Below are 17,827 nucleotides of genomic sequence, written 5' to 3'. Positions count from 1 at the left end.
TTTGACTAGACAGACCTTTGTCAACAAAGTAATGCCTCTGCTTTTTATTATTTTTATATGTAGATAAGTATCACACCATGCATGTCATTTTGCAATGTTTTATTTTCACACAATCGTGTATTTTTGAGCTTCACCCAAGCTGATTCAAACGGGTCTCGTTCATTCTTTGAATTACCTAGTATTCCATGAAATGTCTTACCTCATTTGTTTATCCATTCCTCTCTTCAAAGATGTTTTTTCTTTTTCTTTTGAAAATGTTAGTCTTACTTTTGTTTACATTTTTAAGCAGTGCCTTTGGAATTATATCATGAAATGTTCCATGCATAAAAAGGACTCTAAAGAGCATGCATGTGCTATAAAGAATAACATATGAATGGAGCCCCAGCATAAAGGTTCACTCACACCCCTGAAAGAGCCTCAGAGTTGGCGGGAACTGGTGTGGACAGGCCAGGGTGAGCAGGTCTGGTTTCTCACTCATGAGGTTGGCAGGGCTTCAGGTATCCCATGAAGGCATGAAAAGACATCATTCTTGAAAGTTAAAGCGAAACTTGCTATTTTATTCACAGACAAGGCCCCTGTTTTCTGGGATTGAAAGATACACAAAGTTTCCTTGTTTCCGCTAAAGCAGGCTCAGGTAGGAAAGACCGGTCATTTTCCACTGTTACCTCTCAGCACAAGAAAGCACAGTGATTTTTTTCTTTTAATGCTTTTCACCGTTCTGAGGTCCCCGGTTGTACCGTGATGAACAAGTGACTGCCTCCTTCAGCAGTTCTGAGAACCTTCTGCATTTTTATTTTAAAAAGTAGTGACTGTGCAGTAGCAGGGTTTGAATTGCTTTTTCAGACAGTTAAAAAAAAAAGAGGAGAATATAGTTGATTTACAATGTTGTATTAGCTTCAGGTGTACAGCAAAGTGATTTAGTTATACACATACATATATATATATATATATATATATATATATATATATTCCCTTTCAGATTCTTTTCCCATATAGATTATTACAGGTATTGAGTAGAGTTCCTGGTGCTGTACAGTAGGTCCTTGTTGGTTATCTATTTTATATATACTGTGTATGTGTTGGGCTTCCCAGGTGGCTCAGTGGTAAAGAATGCCTGCAATGCAGGAGACGCGGGTTTGATCACCGGGTGGGGAAGATCCCCTGGAGGAGGAAATGGCAACCCACTCCAGAATTCCTATCTGGAGAATCCCATGAACAGAGGAGTCGCAAAGAGTTGGACAGGACTGAGCACACACACATATGTTAAGCCTACCCTTCTAATATATCCATTCCTCTATCAAATAAAAAGATAAATTAAATAAGCTACAAAAAATAAAGATTCAAAAGAAAATTTAAAAGAGAAGTTTTGAGGTGGAGTTGAGTTTCAGAGGAATGAATGTGGACTTTGGGGTGGATCAGAGATGAGGGTAACTGGTGATTCTAGGATGGTGTAGCTGTGTGTGTGTGTGTGTGTGTGTGACATAATGTGACACTGATTAGGTCAGGTGGATCCTCGGAACTTCAGTTTCTGCATTTGTCAAGGGATGCCTTCCTCATCCCCTCCCTGGGATTATCACACCAGACACTGTGGCAAGACTGCACTGTGTGATAATTAGCACACAATAAACAACAACTGCAGATGCTCACTTGTCAGCCATGAGAATTACACCAGAACTTTCTAAGGGATTCTTTCAATTATCACAGTTATGGATTTGACTCAAATCTATGAGTCTGAGAAATGTTATAAATACAACTTAACTCTTCTTTCCTCCTGAGCTGCCATTCAAACTAAACTTTGTGCAATCAACTTCTACCCCACCACTCCTTGGAAACTTTCTTCCAAAAGAAAATGTGTTGTTCATGGGGAACCCAATGGCACGTCTGTGCCCTTATTTTATCCAACTGCTCCAGACCACTGATGCCAAGGATAGCTCACTGCTTCCTAAGACGCTGCCCTCCTTGTCTGCTCTGACTCTTTACTTCTCCCAGCTTTCCCAAACTCCAGGACAACAGCAGCCCTCATGGATGCCTACCTGGCAGCATCCCTCAGGGCTTGGTCTTTAGCACTAAACTCATCTCACTTTTCACTTCTTTCCCTGAGTGATCTCATCTGCTCACACATACAGGAAAGACCCATATTTCTATCTCCAGATCCAGCCTCCCCCTGAACTTCAGATTCTGCTTTCTGATGCTAATGATTCCCTCCACATTGCAATCCCCCAAACATATTTAAAGTTGATGTGTTCAAAATTCACCATCCCATATGCCTTGTTCCCAAATCTGTGCTTCCTTCTGCTGGCCCCACCCTGGTGAATTCCCTGTCATCACTTGCTCGGTCCTCTTACATCAATGAAACATTAACACAAGCCTAGAAGCACCTTAGTCACCCGTGTATAAATGCTGCCTCCTTTAAAAAAAAAAAAAAATACACCTCTGTTCTGGAACTCTCCAGTCTGTCCTCAGCTGCCTGTCCAGGTCCCTCCTAAGTGACCTCTGTCTCTAGCTTAGTGTCCTTGAAATTTAGGCTCCAACATGCATTAAGTATGATCTTTCTAAAACCCCCCTCACACACACATAGAGCTGACATTCTGAGTGCCAACTTGACAGGACCATACAACTTATCAGTCAAATGGAGACACTTCTGATTGTGAAAAGGTGTGCTATGAACAGTTACACTAAAAACAGTAGAAAGCAAGGAACTAAAGAGCCTTTTGATGAGGGTGAAAGAGAAGAGTGAACAAAGCTGGCTTAAAATTCAACATTCAAAAAACTAAGATCATGGCATCTGGTCCCATCACTTCATGGCAAGTAGATGGAGCAAAAGTGGAAACAGTGACAGACTTTATTTTTTGGGACTCCAAAATCACTGCATCTGGTGACTGCAGCCACGAAATTAAAAGATGCTTACTCCTTGGAAGAAAACCTATGAGAAACCTAGACAGCATATTAAAAAGCAGAGACATCACTTTGCTGACAAAGATCTGTATAGTCAAAGCTATGGTATTTCAGTAGTCATGTACAGATGTGAGAGTTGGACCATAAAGATAGTTAAGCACTGAAGAATTGATACTTTCAAACTGTGATGCTGGAGAAGACTCTTGGGAGACCCTTGGACAGCAAGGAGATCAAACCAGTCAATCCTAAAGGAAATCAACACTGAATATTCATTGGAAGGACTGATGCTGAAGCTGAAGCCTCAATACTTTGGCCACCTAATGAGAAGAGCCAACTCATTTGAAAAGACCCTGATGCTGGGAAAGATTGAGGGCAGGAGGAGAAGGGGGCAACAGGGTGAAATGGTTGGATGGTATTACCAACTCAATGGACATGAGTTTGAGCAAGCTCCAGGAGATAATGAAAGACAGGAAATCCTGGTATGCTGCAGTCCATGGGGTTACAAAGAGTCAGACACTATTTAGTGACTGAAGGACAACAACTATTTCAGACACTGTGCTAAGTGATTTATACACCAATATACTTTTCAGGTAGTTTCCATTATTATTTTTACTTTTATCATCACTTATAGATGAGGACAGGCTTCCCTGGTAGCTCAGACAGTAAAGCATCTGCCTGCAATACAGGAGACCTGGGTTCCATCCCTGGGTCAGGAAGATCCCCTGGAGAAGGAAATGGCAACCCACTCCAGTACTCTTGCCTGGAAAATTCCATGGATGGAGGAGCCTGGTAGGCTACAGTCCATGGGGTCGCAGAGTCAGACACGACTGAGCAACTTCACTGGTTCACTGGATAGATGAGGACATGGGGCTTGTAGAGGTTAAATGGCCCGCCCATGAGCACACAGCTAGAATCCCACAGCGTGTGTTAAGTGGGATTCGAACTCGGTGTCATCTGACCCTGGAGTTCATACTCTTAAGTCATCATCCTTTCATTTTTAAAAATGTGTTAGGCCTGCCTTTTATTTCACAGCAAATCTTTCACCATCTGACTTAACCCTCGCTTCCTCTCTGACTTCCCCTCCATGGGAAGCCTTCCCTGCCCTGCTGCTGGCTGCTTCTTGCCTTAGCGCCCTTGCTCTGCGCTTCTCCCAGATATCTCCATCTGCTTCCTTATACTTTATCAAATAGTTCACATGTGATCTGTCCAGGTGAGCTGCACCTCTGCTGGGTTCACTCAGCATCCTGTGTGTGGCTAAGTCAGAACCCCACGACTAGAGTTCACTCAACTGTCTTCTTCAAATTATTGTAGTTGAATGTTTTGTTTATTTTCCTTTAAATGGTCCTGCTTCCTGATGGACTTGTTTAAAGCTGTAATTTTCCCCTCTAAATACTACTTGGTGCCTCATGAATTTTATATGATGATTCCTTTAACCCAGGGATGTGGGGGACTGTTTCTGTTTTTGATTTGTTTTTGTTGTTTGCTGTTTTCCAGAAAAAGGAAAGTTTTTAAACTCTTTTATTGTTATTGATTTCTAACTTTATGGCATTATCATTACAAAACATAGCCTGTCTAAGATTGACTCTTGGGAATAAACTGACATTTTCCTGTGGCCTACAACATAGCCAATTTTAATAAACACACAATGTATGATCAAGACATACATATTATCAAAAAGGCAAGATATAACAAATGTTAGGATACAGAGAAAAGGGAACCCTCATACACTGTTGGTGGGAATGTAAATTGGTGCAGTTGCTATGGAGAACAGTGAAAAGGTGCCTCAAAAAATTAAAACAACTACTATATTATCCAGCTACTTCACTTCTAGGTATTTATCTAAAGAATATGAAAACAGTAATTCAGAAAGATACATGAGCCCTTATGTTCATTGCGGCTTTATTTACAATAGTCAAAGTATGAAAACAATGTAAGTGCCCATCGATGTATAAAGAAGTGTGCCACACACACACAGACACACACACACACACACACAGAAACACACAGACACACACACACAGTGGAATACTACTCAGCCATAAAATAAAGATGAAATCTTGCCATTTGCAACAACATGGATGGATTTTATGGGTATTACACTAAGTGAAATAAGTCAGCCGGCAGAAGACAAATGCCATATGATTTCACTCATCTGTGGAATATAAAAAAGTTTTTAAATAAATCAACAAACAAAAACAAACACAGATCCAAAAAAAAAAACAAAAACAAACACAGATCCAGAACAAAGAGTAGCGGTTGCCAGAGGAAGTAAAATGGTGCCGGGGGAATATGTAAATGGGGTCAACTGTACAGTGCTGTGTATTACACTCTTGGTGGCGATTACACTCCTGGGTATACAGAAGGCAAAATCTAATATACACATGGAAAGAATGTACACATTCTATTTGTTGGCTGTAAGGGATATGTATCTATGTTTTCAGGCTTACGATGTAATTGTTTTGTATTTGTGCTGATTTTAAATCTGATCTGTCAGTGGATGTCCCAAGAAAGCTACACTAAATTTTCTAATCCTTGCCAGGGTGAAGGATGAGAGGGAGGGATAGTTAGGGAGTTTGTGGTGGATACGTGCACACTGCTGTATTTAAAATGAAAAGCCAACAAGGACCTCGTGTGTAGCAGAGGGAACTCTGCTCAGTGTTAGGTGGGAGCCTGGGTGGCAGGGAGAGGAGGCACATGTATGTGTGTGTGTGTGGCTGTATGTATATGTATGTCCTTTCACTGGTCACCTGAAACCTAAAACAGTGTTGCTTGGCTACACCCCAATACAAAATAAAAAGTCTAAAATAATTTTTTCCAACCTTTTTTAAAAAATTGTATTCCCAGCACTTAGTATAGATACTGGAGGCAACACAGTTTGTCACTAAATAATGAAGATGCCTCACGGCTTTGATGCCTAGGATTTACTTTGTTAGAAACAAACCCCTTAGAGCCCAGATGACTTACCTTTAGCTGTGACCCAACATGCCCTTGGCCACTCCAATGCCTGCCCTCTAGAGGAGGGGGGTTACAGAGCGGCCAGAGATCTTGAAAAAGTTCCCACAAAAGAGGGGTGCTGGTGCTTTAACTGCATTAACTTTGGCCACTCTTTCATTTGTGAAAGTATTTCCTCTTGCCTTAGCTATTTGGTTTTAACTTCGTGCCAGGACCACCAGCGAAGCCAGGCAGGTTTTATTATCCCAGAACTACAGTTGAGAGCCTGAAGGACTCGCTCATAATACGGGGTCACAGAGTTAATGACAGAAAACGATAGCTAATGATGAACACACCCAGTTCAATGTTCTTTTCATAGCAATAGGCAGAAACCCACTTTGATCACTTAAAAAAAATTAAAGCGCATCTCATTTTGAAACATTTGAGAATTGGATTATCTCCCCTTCAATTAACTCATGATCAGAAGAGTATGGTAAATCAACAAGGATTGACAAGTATATGTTGGTGGAAAGTATATGGAAAAAAATGAATGTGAAGTGGTGCAGCTACTGTGGAAAACAGTCTGAAAGTCCCTCAAAAAGCAAAACATAGATTTAACATATAATCCATCAGTTCCACTCCCAAGAAGAATAAAAACATATGTTTGCCAAAAAAACGTACACCTAAATGTTTGCAGCCGCATTTTTCAAAATTGATAAAAAGTAGAAACAACCCAAATGTTTATCCACTGGTAAATGAATAAATAAAATTTGGTGTATCCATACTGTGGAATATTGTTCAGACATAAAAAGGAAGGAAGGACTGATGTATGTTACAGCATGGATGAACTTTGAAAGCATTATACTCTGTGAAAAAGCCACAAAAAGGCCACATGTTGCATGATTTCTTTTATATGAAATGTGTGAAATAGACAAATTCATATGGACAAAGGAAAATTAGTGGTTTTCAGGGGCTGTGGGAGGGGAAAACGAAGAAAGATTGTTAAAGGGTATGCATTTCTCTTTGGGGGTGACAAAAATATTCTGCAATTAATAGTGACAATAATTTACCATCTTGCATTTATTATACTATAAACCAGTGAACTGTGTTCTTTAGAAGGATGAATTTTATGGCATATGAGTCATATTTTAATTTCTAAGAAGAATATGGCAAATTATGAATCATAAATCACTGTTCTAAACCCCGAAAGAAAAATCCCTCCTCCAAAAAAAAAGAAAAGAAAGAAAAATTGCTAAGATGCAGTATAGCACAGAAGGGTGAATTTTGGGAAAAGAGCACGTTCAAATTCTACCCTTCCAATTAGGACTTCCAGAACTTGGGTATTTTATTTAATTTCTGTAAGCATCAATTTTCTTACCTGTAAAAATGGGGGCGGTCCTACCTATTTTGTGGGATGGTTGTGAGAATTAAATGAAATCATTTCTGGGAGACAGCTAGTACAATACTACACATTTAATAGGTATCAATAAACGACAGATACTCTGTTACTTTTATTATTACTAGTATCATATTATTTTCACATCTTTCAGATCTTCCCTAAGAATTCTGTAGTGCTATTCTTATTTGACGCTTCTGATAACAGATATGTAGTGTTTCCAGTTTCCATGGGCATAATCTTGGCTAATTCCTCGAAAGACATGGCTTAAAGGAAAGCCCATTTTTAGTATACTGAGATATCCACTGTGCCTGTTCCATGAAATAAGTAATAATTAGCAAAACAGCTGTTGAAAAGCATGTCACTGAATTCATTCACTACGTTGTTAAAATAGAAATAGCCATAGAAATGTTTGCCCATTGCGCCCCCTTGTGAGAGTTCAGGAGAACTACCTTTACTCTAGAGGAGGTCCCTTTGAGGTTAGCCATTCGGAGTTGAAGGGAATGGCAATCAACTCCAATATTCTTGCTTGGAGAATCCCATGGACAGGGGAGCGTGGCAGGCCTCAGTCCATGGGGTTGTTAACAGTCGGACACAACTGAGAGTCTTTCACTTCACACACTGCTCAGAGTGGTCCTCAGATTAGCAGCTGGGACATCATGAAAAAGCTTGTCAGAAATGTAGATCTCAGATTCCACTTCCAGATAAGAATCTGCATTTTAACCCTCTCCCTGAGTGATTTGTACGCACATTGAATTTGAGAAATACCTGCATAAAGCATATAGTAAACACTGATTTTCTTTATTCAGTAAACATTCATTGTCTTATTATTGAACGTCATGGACTATACCAGGAACTGAAATATTAAGATATATATAATTCTTTCCATAAGGAAATTTGGGATTAAAGTCTTGAAATAATTGTGCACCTTAAAAAGGTGGTTATTATATGGTATGTGAATGCAACCTCCAAAAAGAGTAGAGTAAAGCAAGAATCATAGAAAGCTGCTCTAAAATCCAACAAAAAAAATCCCAGGGAAGCAGCACGGGACACAAAAGTGTGGACTTCGGAGCAAATGGACCGTGTTCAAATTCTGTTCTTTCAACGAACAAACACTATATATAGCACAGCCATGTACAGAGTCCAGTGGTACAGAGCAGAGGGTGAACTCTGGAAGAATGGAAGGAAGCTTCAAGGAGGAAATGGTATTTGAAATGGATCTTAATACCTATGAATCTACTGAGTGGAGACTGTTGGGCAGGGTATTCCTTTCTGAAGGAGCGCCAAGACCAAAAGCACACACGTTCAAAGGCATGTGGTAGATTAGAAGGATGTCAGGTCCTTTGGTATGTCTTAAGTGATCAGCATATTAGCAAAAAGGCAGTTACCTCGGGGAGATGGGTTATAAGAAATTCTCACTTTCTAAGGTATACATTTCTACACATTTAAAAAATTTAAAAATGAGACAAAAACAAAAAAAAATCTAAGGTTAATTGTCTAAACTGCCACCAAAATAAACAAAAATAAGGACAGAAATAAATGAAATAGAATATAGTCAAACAAAAAGATTTACACCAAAAGCTCATTCCCTGAAAAATAGCAACAAATTTGACAAGCCCTTAGCCAGACTGATCAAAAGAAAAAAAAACAAAAAACAAAAAAAAAAACCACAATTACCAATAGCAGAAATGAAGAAGGGGGCATCCCTACTAAGTTTAAAGTCATTAAAGGGACAGTAAGACTACAAAAGCAGAGACATTACTTTGCCAACAAAGGTCCGTCTAGTCAAGGCTATGGTTTTTCCTGTGGTCATGTATGGATGTGAGAGTTGGACTGTTCAGAAAGCTGAGCGCTGAAAAATTGATGCTTTTGAACTGTGGTGTTGGAGAAGACTCTTGAGAGTCCCTTGGACTGCAAGGAGATCCAACCAGTCCATTCTGAAGGAGATCAGCCCTGGGATTTCTTTGGAAGGAATGATGCTAAAACTGAAACTCCAGTACTTTGGCCACCTCATGCAAAGAGTTGACTCATTGGAAAAGGCTCTGACACTGGGATGGATTGGGGTCAGGAGGAGAAGGGGACGACAGAGGATGAGATGGCTGGATGGCGTCACTGACTCGATGGATGTGAGTCTGAGTGAACTCTGGGAGTTGGTAATGGACAGGGAGGCCTGGCGTACTGAGATTCATGGGGTCGCAAAGGGTCGGACACGACTGAGCGACTGAGCGACTGAACTGAACTGAACCGAAGACTACAAAAAGATTTTTCCCAATAAAATTAGCAACTTAGATGAAACAGTTGCAAGTCTCTTGAAAGATACAAATGAGCAAAAGTGATTTAAGAAGAAATCAGAAATCTGAGCAACCCAATCTCTGTTAAAGAAAATTAATTTGTAATTTAAAAACTTCTGACAAAGAAACCTTCAGACCCAGATATCTTTACTGATAAATTCTACCAAGCACTTAAGGAAGAAATAACACCAATTCTACACAAACTCTTCTGGAGAATAGAGGAAGCGAGAACATTCCCCAATTCATTTTATGAGACCAATATTACTATGATACCTAAACCAGGCAAAAACACTCCAAAGAAATAAAAAACTGAGACCAACAGCCTTCATAGTATGAATGTGAAAATCTGTAACAGAATTTTAACAAACCAAATCAGGCAATGTAAAAAAAAAAAAAAAAAAACAGTTAATATCTCTTAGACCAAGTGTTTGAATATTTAACATTTTAAATTCAATATTTTGCTGTACTAATGGGTCAAGGAAGAAACCCATATGATTTGCTCAATAGATGCAAAAAGAGTATTGGACAAAACTCAACACCAATTTCTTATAAAGTTAAGCTCATATGTACCACAGATTCAGCAGCTCCACTTCTGGTTGCTATCCAAGAGAAATTAAAACACATGTTTTTGCAAAGACCAGTATGTAGATATTATGGCAACTTTATTCATAGTAATAAAAAGTAGAAACCATGCAACTGTCCATTAATAGGAAAATAGATAAATTGAAGTATATCCATATAATTGAAAACTACTCAGCAACAATAAAAATGACCTGTAACAGCATGGATGGACTTGGACAGTATTATGCTAAGTGAAACATCAGAGAAAGACAAATAGTGTATCACTTATATGTGGAATCCAAAAGGTATAACAAACCAGTGAACATAACAAAAAAGAAACAGCCTCACAGATACAGAGAATAGTGGCTACCAGTGGGAAGGGGTAAGGGGGAGGGGCAAGACATAGGTAGGAGATTAAGAGGTATAAAATACTGTGTATAAAAGAAATACGCTACAAGGACATATTGTGCAACACAGGGAACATAGCCAATATTTTATAATAATTATAAACGGAGTATAACCTTTAAAATTAGGAATCACTATTGTACACTTGTAACTTACATGATATTATACATCAGCTATACCTCAAAAAGAATTGACCTGTGATACATGCAATTGCATGGATGTATCTCAACACTCTTATGCTGAGTGCAAGAGGCATGACATAAAAGATTTCATTTATATGAAACTATAAGAAAGACAGACCTATCAACAGGAAGCAGATCAGTCAGGGATGGAAGACTGAGAAAGGGAACAGGAACATTTTAGGATGATGTAAATGTTTTTTCTATTGATCGTGACACAGACTATACAGGTATATAAATATGTCACCAAATGTATAGATACAGAGATGTGCTTTAATAGGTAAATTAAACCTAAATAAAATTGATTTTTTAAAGCAAATGCACATCTATGGGGGTTTTACTGGGAAGAAGAAACTGTCCTGGAGGATCTTACAGTTGCTGGGCATGAGTTTGAGCTGGAACGTCCTGGCGTCGTGCGTGAGGTCAGAGAATCCTGCCTGCTGGGGCTCTGGTGGCAGTTTGAATCCCAACAGTCACACTGGCGCCGTTGGTGCAGCCAGGGCTGCTGCTGTTGCTGGTTCAAAATGTGAAAGTCTCAAAGGGTTGGGGGCTTTGATTTGCACTTTTGTACTTGAGTCATTCACAGTGGTTCCCAGAGAAGCAAGATCTGCCTGGTGACATGGAAAAAGGGATCAAATCCCCAGCCACTTTTCCAGGAAAGCTCCCCTCCACCGCCCCTGGTGCCGATGCTATGCCTGCAGGGAAGAGAGATGAAAGGGGAAGCATCCAGAGGTAAGGAGAACATAGCTTTGAGAGCTGAGAGTCCAGTCTGGTGGCCCAAGGCTAGCTAGACAGGACCACGCGTTTCCTAGGGAGGAAGAAAGAGTGAGAGCCCGGAGTTTGTGTCTAGGAGAAAGAGCAGAAAGGCGTGAGAAAGGATAGCATCTTTAATGTCCTTCCCAGGGGACCCAAATGCCCTGAAGAAGACAGACTCTATGTGTCTCAACCCCTACCCTCTCAGAGTTTCCCTCCCAGAGCTGCCTGTGCTCTCTGCCAGCCCCGGGCACACACACCTCTTGCCTGGATCACTCTGCTCAGACACAGAACTGCTGTTTCACCTAACTGGGTTCTTTCCTATACTTTCCCATTTCCAACGTTTGATGGCCACCTGTAGTCACTAGGGTTAGAACCAGTTTTTCCCCCTACCCCCCATTTTACTGAGAAGAAAAATGGAGCCCTGGGAGGTGACATCTAAGTGATGAAATGGAAAGCTTTAGATCTAGTCCGATTCAAGTTCAAGTTTCACTCTCCCACTTACTAGCTCTGTCCAAGTGGACACATCTCTTAAGGTCTTTGAGCCTTCTTTGCCTTAACTGTAAAAGAGGTACAATGACCCCTACACTCTGGGGTTGTCCCAAGGATTACACAAGACTGTGCAGACAGCACCTGCAGGGCATCTACCACATAGTCACCAAAAATGGTCTTTAGGATCATACAGGGCTGTATCTTGCTGGAAAGGTGGCTGCTCTGGACATCTCTCTGCCTTCTGTGGCCTTTGCTTCTGAATAAATGGACTTCAGCATTCATTCTGGTCTCTTAGGGCCCATTAGCATCTTTTCTCTTTCCTCCTGAGATCCAAGTAGAGGACTCTAGCACTCGATGGTAGTCTTCTGACCCAACCAGTAATGATACCTTTCTCGCCTAGGTAGGCAGGATCTGCCCCCTTTTAGAAGAAGCAAAGGGCAGGATCTACAGCAGGGCAGTGGATGACCACAATTATGGCCACCTAAACCCATTCACATGGAGAAGGCAATGGCACGCCACTCCAGTACTCTTGCCTGGAAAATCCCATGGACGGAGGAGTCCATGGGGTCACTAAGAGTCGGACACGACTGAGCGACTTCACTTTCACTTTTCACTTTCATGCATTGGAGAAGGAAATGGCAACCCACTCTAGTGTTCTTGCCTGGAGAATCCCAGGGACGGGGGAGCCTGGTGGGCTGCCATCTATGGGGTCGCACAGAGTCGGACACGACTGAAGCGACTTAGCAGCAGCAGCAGCAAACCCATTCACATAAATCACAGGGCAGTGACTGCCACCATATCCCAATGCTGAGCTTTCTTCCCACCCCAGCACAGCAAGCAGGACAAACTGGGGACCAGGATTTATTTTCACAGGTCTCACCATGCCTGGAAGAGAAACTGCAGGCAGGTACACTTGCAAGAAGCTTTCAAACTCCAGATTCAAGATGTCCCTGATCGAGGGCCCGTGTGTTTCACCCCTGGCAATCCCTTCCAACGCCTCCCCAACTCATTCCTCCAGGGGGCGCTCATGAGCCACAGCTACTCAACCCTGGTGATTATTTACCTCATTGGTGTAAGCATTTCCTCATCGCGAGGCTTCTCTGATAGCTCAGTTGGTAAAGAATACGTCCGCAATGCAGGATACCTAGGTTCGGTCTCTGGGTTGGGAAGAGCCCCTGGCGAAGGGAAAGGCTACCCACTCCAATACTCTGGCCTCGAGAAATCCATGGGCTATACAGTCTATGGAGTTGCAAAGGGTCGGACACGATGAGCGACTTTCCCTTTGCATCATCATGATGCCATTGGTGTCGAGGAAGCACTGCAAAACTCAGGCCACCAGAGAGACACTCAGATCATCTGTCATAGTCAAGATCCCCAAGGTCACCTTTCACTAGGGTCCTTGGCTCACTTTTCACTTCTGCAATCACAACAAAACCAAAACCTCACAACTTTCTACCCAAGTACTTATTACTAAAGCCTAAATAATAACTATAATCTGATATGTTACAGCTCTTCACATAATGTCAATAATGGCTAACACTTCTGAGCACTTCCATTGTCCCAGGAACCGTGCTAAGTGCTTGAAATGCATGATTTCATTGATCCCCTCAACGCTGTACGAGATAGTAACGACTATCATTCCCATTGCATAGATAAGGAATGTGAGGCTCTTAGACTTTTAGTCTAATAGCAGACAGATTGAACCCAAGTCTGCTGTTCTAATTATTATTCCCACCACTACCTTGCATCATTGATTATAAATCAGAGGGGAACATTTTCTCATAGCCCCTATGCTGTGGGCACAATATTTTGACATTTAAAACACACACTGTCCTTTAATGGGGCTTCCCTGGTGGTTCAGTGGTAAAAATCCACCTGCCAATGCAGAAGACGAGAGTTCAATCCCTGGAGAAGGAAATGGCAAACCACTCCAGTATTCTTGTCTGGGAAATCCCATAGACAGAGGAGCCTGCCAGGCTACATACAGTCCATGGGATTTTAGCAACTAAACTAGGTGACTAAAACAATACAACTTAGCGACACAACTTAGCAACTAAAACCAACACAACAACTGTCCTTTAATACACAGACAATGTGATCCTACCCTTCAGGCCAAGAGGGTCTCAAGAAGCAGCTTAATCTGGTAGTAAGTTGCTGCCAAAGAGAAGAGGAGACTAGTCATTCAGTTAGAACGTTTTGCCATTTTCCATCCATCTTTGGTGTCCTGCTGTGTGGCAGCGGTGATATTGGGTGCCAGGCGCTGTGATGGGTTGGGTTTTGGTCGGATGGCATCACCTGGACCCAGTGCCCTATGGGGTCCTGCCAAGGATCTAGCAAGGCAGACAGGGGCTCTCAGAGCCTCTAGCCTCCGCTCTCTGACTGTGCTCTGATGCCCCGGTCCCCCACTCCTTGCTCCCATGTAAACCTTGGGGACCTCTGGGGGTGCTGGTATGAGCATGTGGGGAAAAAAGTCTTCCAATTCTTTCCTGAGAAGAGGCCCATTGTGCAGGCTTCCAGCACCCTTCCATGAGGCTGGATTTGGCGGGAGCAGGAAGTACATAGTGGAGGAGCAGGATTTTATGAAAGCAAGACAAATGATGTGCTCCCTTATTCAGAACCAAATATCCTGCTGATTGGTGTAGGATTAAGATATAAGTGCTGAGAAAGTCCGAGGAAACAGAGCCCGGTGGGAGGAGCCAGAACAGTAGAAAATGTTTCGAGAACAGAGAGCCTTAAGCCAAGGGGCAGGATTTGGATAAGAAGGACATTCCTGGCAGAGAGCAGAGCAAAGACTGTACTGAAGGACCAGAGGGGAGAGGCTGGAGATATGAGATGTCGCTGAGGACCCCACGGGAGCCTGAGCAGGAGAGCAGAGTGGGCGTTGGAGGGGGCGGGCAGTCAGAAGGATGGTCAGGAACAGGGCTGCACCAGAAGCGAAGTGGCTTCCCAGGAAGACCAAACTCACAAGGTGTGCTGGACAGAGAGGCAGTGGAGAGGCTTGGGAGCGGGAGTCCAGGAAGGAGGTCCAAATCTGTCACTTATTTCCAACATGTGGGGTTTTCCCCTACATCAGGCAACTCTCTAGCAGCAGCTGGGTGTCGCTCACATCTGACACTATTGACCCAGAGACGGCATCACATCCCGCAGGTTAAGGGTTCAGTCCCACAAGACCAAACCTCCCCCCCAAACTTCCCCACTTGTGGACACTTAGCCCAAGTCACCTGTGCTCCTGATTGACCGGCTATAGATGAGAACTTCTCATAACCCCGCCTTGGGTTTGATCCATTTGCCAGAGTGGCTCACAGAATTCAGAGGAACACTTTACTTACTCGACACCTGGTTTATTAATAAAAGGCGATACCTCAAGAATAAGCAGGTGGAAGAGATGCCTAGCGCAAGGAGGGGGAAGGGCTCAGAGCTCCATGCCCTCTGAGTGCACCACCAGGAGAATCTCCAACCCAGAAGCCTTCTGAACCCCATCCTTTGGGGGGTTTCTGGAGGCTTCCTTACACAGGCATGGTTGATTCCATCATTAGCCATTGGCAAGGGAGGCTGGAGAGGGGGGTGAGGTGACTGAAAGTTCTAGCCCTCTAATCACTCAGGTTTGTCCACCAGTTCCCCACCCACAGAAGCTTTGCAAAAGTCACCTCATTAACATAACAAAAGACACCTTTATTGTTCTCATCAGGTAGGAGATTCCAAGGGTTTGGGGAGCTCTGTGGTCCTGACAGCTGGGATGAGGAAGAAGTCTAAGTATGTAATACTTACTATAGATCTCAACATTACAGGAGGCAAGTGACATCATCTTGTCGCACAGTCACCAGGTCCTAAACAGGATCCGACACAACTTCCTCTCCTTGGGAACACACTACAGGTCACCTGCAGGCCAGAGGGTGGAGTTAACTTGTGGAATTTAAGAAAATACTTAGCTATGAAATGCTATCCTCACCCTGAGACTTGCTTTGATAAGCCAGGCTGGAGGTTTGCTTCTAGGTTCACAGCAAGAGATGGAACCTGAGACTTGACCTTGCCATCCTCCCAGGCTTTAGGCTTCTGTGTACCTACCCTCTTCCTAGACTAGTACCATCACTGATGCCTTAGGGTGTCTTCGGGTGCATGTGTGCTAAGTCACATTAGTCGTGTCTGACTCTTTGTGACTCTATGGACTGTAGCCAGCCAGGTTCCTCTATCCATGAGATTCTCCAGGCAAGAATTCTGGAGTGTGTAGCCATTTCCTTCTTCAGGGGGTCTTCCTGACCCAGGGGTAGAACCCGCATCTCTAACATCTCCTGCATCGGGAGGCCAGGTTCTTTACCGCTAGCATAACCTAGGAAGCCCAAGGGTGCCTTCAGACCAAAGACAAATCGCCAGGACTGACTTTTCCTTCCAGTCCCATGGATGACACCATAAGCTTGGGAGGAAGCGACCTTCCCCCAGCCTCTGGTGTTATCTCTCCTTTCTCTCAACAAGATTCTCTGGACATAGATGCCAACCCCACTCCACTTCTGCTGCCCCTGGGGCCTCCTTAGAATCTGTCCAAGTCTTGAGCAGCTCAGGACTTGGCCCTGGAGACAACTCTCAGAAACAAAGCCCACCCAGAGGGGAGCATCCTGTTTGTCACCTCCCGGGAAAGCCCCTTGGGACACAGTTCACCACCCAGGAATCCTCAGGCATCAGAGATACAGAAGCCCATTAACTGAGCTCTTTCCAACCCCGTTTCTCAGAAAGCTGCACCTCCCTTCCAGCCTGCAGCACCAAGGACTTCCTACATTACCTGTAACTTCCCAGCAGCTCCACCTTGACTGACAGGTATGGATTCTCAGCACTGCGACAATTATTTGTAATGTGTTTGTTTAGTCTTTCCCTATGTGAATTGGCAACACCCCCAGCAAGGCTGAGAGCCCCAGCTTAGATCTTAGATAAAAGGAAGCAGAAGTACAGAGAGGTTAAGTTGATCCTCCAAGTTCACAGGGCTAGAAGGGACTCAAGAGCCCAAACTCCAGACTCTCATGCTCTGGTGCCGGACTGTCCAATAGGATAACCACTAGCCCCTATGGGAGCTACTTATGTTAAATAAATGAAAATCAAGTAAAATTAAAAATCCACAAAAAATACAGATGTAGAAAACAAACTTAGGGTTACCAGGGGGTAAGGGTGGGGTGGCATAAATTGGAAAATTGGAACTGACATATGCAAACTACTATATATAAAATAGGTAACTAATAAGGATGTTGCATGGCACAGAGAACTCTACTCAATACTCTGGAAGAACCTATATGGGAAAAGAATCTGAACCATATATAAGCTTGTATGTATAACTGATTCACTTTACTGTATACCTGAAACTAACACCGCATTATAAATCAACTAAACTCCAATAAAAATCCACTTTCTTGGTCGTAGAATTGTCACGCACTCCAAGTGCTCACCAGCCACGTGCCTGGTGGTTACATCAGAGAGTGTTAAGTTCTTCCATCCTCATGGCAAGTTCTGCCAGACAACCTGATGCTTCTCACGTATACATTTGGGCAAGAAGTCAGGCTTCTGTGGTGGCTTTGGCAGGTAAAGAATCTGCCTGTAATGCAGAAAACACAAGAGGCATGGGTTCGATCTCTGGGTCAGGAAGAAGGAAATGGCAACCCACTCCAGGATCCTTGCCTGGAAAATCCATGGACAGAGGAGCCTAGCGGGCTGCAGTCCATGTGGTGGCAAAGAGTCAGACAGGACTGAGTGAGTGAGCACATGCACACACAGAGGGCAAAGTCATACCAGCCCACCACCCTCACTACCCCACCCCTCCACTAAAATAGCCCCCAATGCCTCCTCAGGGCAGCACGACCCTGACTTGTCTTTCTCTTCTTGCTGCCAGCTTGGCCCAGTCTCCAGGAGGATGGCAGGAACCCTCAGTACCCAGACACAAGGAA

At 43.0% G+C, this 17,827-nt stretch overlaps 1 long non-coding RNA gene across 1 annotated transcript; it reads right to left on the bottom strand.

Moving 5' to 3' along the window:
* Positions 1-10,158: 10,158 nt before the first annotated feature.
* LOC112583972 lies at positions 10,159-17,473 on the bottom strand. Its single transcript, XR_006550151.2, has 3 exons — positions 17,333-17,473; positions 15,672-15,782; positions 10,159-11,353 (listed from the first exon to the last, which is right to left on the bottom strand). It is a non-coding gene; the product is annotated as an uncharacterized LOC112583972 (long non-coding RNA).
* Between the last annotated feature and the right edge of the window lie 354 nt (positions 17,474-17,827).

The sequence above is a fragment of the Bubalus bubalis genome, chromosome 3 (genome assembly GCF_019923935.1).
Source record: "Bubalus bubalis isolate 160015118507 breed Murrah chromosome 3, NDDB_SH_1, whole genome shotgun sequence".
Lineage (NCBI taxonomy): Eukaryota > Metazoa > Chordata > Mammalia > Artiodactyla > Bovidae > Bubalus > Bubalus bubalis.
Note: the sequence above shows the minus strand (reverse complement) of the source record. Positions and strands in the feature narration are given on the sequence as shown.